Consider the following 3,589-nt stretch of genomic DNA (forward strand, 5'->3'; position numbering starts at 1 on the left):
AGGAGGCTCCGATACAAGGGTAGTTTCGGGAACACTCAAGTTTTTCCCCCAGGCCTCAGATACCCGCGCCTTGGAAGATAGTTCCATCATACGACGGGTGTACGCATCGGAATCCTTTTCACCAGTAACCACCGGAGCAGGATGAGGGACGAACAACAGACTCTTTTTCTTGAGCCAATCCATTATGGCGTCTTCACCCTCAGATGTCGGCGAATAAGGGAAATCCGCGGAAGGCGAGTCAATCACCGACTTCCCCTTCTCCGATATGGCCTTTTCAACACAAGTTTCGGCATCGACATGCGCACCATGATCATCTGCGCCCCCGTCTCGAACAACAATGTCTTCCTTACCAGCACCCCCGAGCACATCCCAATCATCATTGGGGAAAAGTAGAGAGAAGTCTTCAGGAAAATCGAGAGCATCATCGAATAATTCCCCTGCGGAATAAATCCGGTCAAAAGAAAACTCTTGAGAAAGGCTGTGGAGAGTCTCCGCAGCATCACCAGCAGGGACAGAAATATCACCAGTAACACCGCCGTCAGCTACCGCGGCATTGTTTCTTCCCTCATCACCATCATAACCCGCATGAACCTCCTCCTCGGCATTGAGAGGGGAAGTATCAGTACGTTCTTCCCCATCCGTAATCTCCTCATCCTCGGCAAACTCTTCGTTTACCGGACTGGTAACTTCTTCATGAACCTCAGCCTCACCCATCACAAGGGTAGAAGACTGCTTCGGCCTGATCTTTTTCTTCTTCGACACCTGAAAACCAACACATTCCACAAAAAGAGTTATTTTTCCCTGAACAGTTGGACTTTTAAAGGAGGAGAAGCGCGGCTAGAATCCGCGTACCTTGACAGTAGGAACACCCTTCGATGGAAGTATAGCACCAGAACCTTCCTCCTCGTCTCCTTCAACAACGTCGAGGGCATAAGGAAAGTTCATGCCTTCGAAGTTTAAACGCCAGGGACAGAAATCTCCATAACGAGCAGGAGGAGATTCACGTGGCCTGCTACTCGCAGAAGGACGCCAACCGCGCGGACCAGGAATCCAACCGTACGCCCAAGGACCAACAATTTCAATAACAGTAGCGTGGCACTCATAATCATGGTCACGCTTGATCCTCTCACGTGCTGGAAAAAGTTTCCGCTGACTATACCCCTCGGTGCCTGGAACATACTTCAGTTTGGCATCGCTAACCTCACTTAATAGACGAATTTCGCCCCGAGGAGCAGCGAGATTCCGGAGGCTAACACTCCACGGTTTACGATTCCTACTATTAACGTAATCACCGAAGGAATTGTTGAAGTTTTCCGAAGTATACCATTCCCTCTCCACGGGATTTGGAACGTAACACGTCATCATCGTCTCCCCCTTACTCCGCAGATAACACTCCCTTAGGGCACGGAGATAATTCCCCGATAATTGCGACACAGAACGACTGTGACTATTGGTGGAAGATCCTTCACGACCAGCAAGCACATCGTAATAAAAGGAGTCACCATACTTGTACAACGGCAGCATAAGACCAGCCTCGAAGGCTCCAACCGTGGTCAACAAGTGAAACTCATCAAACTGATACTTTGAGATGAGCTCATAAGTAATATCATCCTCAGGGGCATAGAAACAAACATCGAAGGCTTGAAGCTCATGCTTTTCCTTGAAAACTTCGAGATCAATATGTTTAAACGTTACTTTTTTCTTGCTGACCGAAACGCTGCGTATCGACGGGGCAGCCTCATCCTCCTCCGCGGGATCGGATGAACCAATGAAAGCCTCGGAAGCTTTTCTCTTTAAAGAAGGATTTTTAGGAGATTCAGCCCTCGGGACACCACCCTTTGTATTCTTCCCTTTGAAAGAAATTATAGGAGGGGGCGGCAGAGGATGCTGCTCGGATACTACAGAACGCAGAGGAGGAACATCAAAAGCGACAACACGAGGAGGTGCCTGCGTACTCCTAACTTCATCACGAGGACGAGACCCCGCACGATCGACAGCACTTCGAGACCCGGAAGGATTTTTCGAAGGACCCTCTTCCCTAGGAGAAGAGGCCTTTGCCCCCGAAGAAGAAACTCTAATACCACGAAGATCATTGTGAGACTCTCTGCGCTGAGGGGATCTAGATAGACCAGCACCCGGAGTTTGATAAGGAAGCCGCGGACGGTCAGACATGGCTGCGAAAAGATAAACCATAAACAATTTAGAAACAAACACAAGGACATCACCGAAAATCAAAAAAAAACCACATAAATAACAATCCACCTCAGAAAGCACAGAAACCCTAAAACTAGCATACATGCTCGAAATTCCCTAAAACCCTAACCTCAAAAACCTAATCAATACAAGTAAAACAATGGCCTCCTTGATTTGAGACGAAGAACAGGGGCAAACTAGCATGCAAGCATTAAAAGAGGTTCTTCATCACAAACAAGGGACGACAGCAGCAGAAATAGGAAGCTACGATATGATCAACAGCAGAAAATTCACAAATCAACACAGCGTAAAACAGTGGAAACAAAGAAAAGAAAACTTACCAGCAGAAACAGCAGCAGAAAGGACAAATCAGAAATAAAGAAGAAGCAAGCGTAATGAATGCTAAGGCAGAGAGAATTTAAGGGCTGAAGAACAAGGAATGAAGACTGACAGAGAATGAAATAAATTTGTAGGGAGAATGAAATTAATTCTCTTTCTCTCTTTAATATACCCGAAAGAAAGAGAAGGAAATTAATGGAGGAATGGGAAGCGTGCCCATTAAATGAGCAGTTAAATGCACGAATAAGAGACGTGCCCAAGTATCTAGGAGAAGTTATTAGGAGAGATGGAAAAATATATAACGACTGTTTTCTTCAATGCACCCACTAAACATTCAAGCCCGAAGAAAAGGGGCAAATTGTGTGTACATATCTCACCATCAAACACGTGTATATAGAAAGATACGTGGAAAGCATGCAAGCCAGCACATCAAAACATGATGTACCGCGGAACACCAAATAACTCCCGAAGAGTTACTTTATCCCATCCCCAAAAGGAGCTAAGATCAACGGTGAAGAGAAAGTCAGCTGACACGGATGTGACAGGGGCAGAAGACACTTGTCTGACACGAGCAGGCGCCTCAACTACCCGCATTAAACACTCTGAGCAGTATACGTGTCGATCAATCCGTGGAATGAACGAGGATGGTTCTGCGTGATCAAGTGATGAACGAAAACCTCCGAGGGACGGACACGAAACACAAGAAGATAAGGTTTCAACGGTCCTCAGAGATGGGTCCCAGACTCTAACCCTATAAATACCCCCTCTCCACCAAGAGTGAGGGGGATCGGAAAAATCAGGAAGAGAAGGAGAGAGAATAATTGTGAGTGTAAGTCTTTTACAATAGATAGACATATGTAAACTCCAAAGTCATTCGATTATCCTTGTAACTCTCAAATACATAGTGAAACAACAAACCCCGTGGACGTAGGCCTTTGTGCTGAACCACGTAAACCCCAGTCTCATTTACATTCCAGCACTTTACGTTCGTCTAAAACCCCATGAATCTCTATTTCTATGTTTGGTCTTCTTTATTTTTACTCAGGTCCAGTGCTCA

This window comes from Papaver somniferum, chromosome 6, assembly GCF_003573695.1.
Source record: "Papaver somniferum cultivar HN1 chromosome 6, ASM357369v1, whole genome shotgun sequence".
NCBI classification, from domain to species: Eukaryota; Viridiplantae; Streptophyta; class Magnoliopsida; order Ranunculales; family Papaveraceae; genus Papaver; species Papaver somniferum.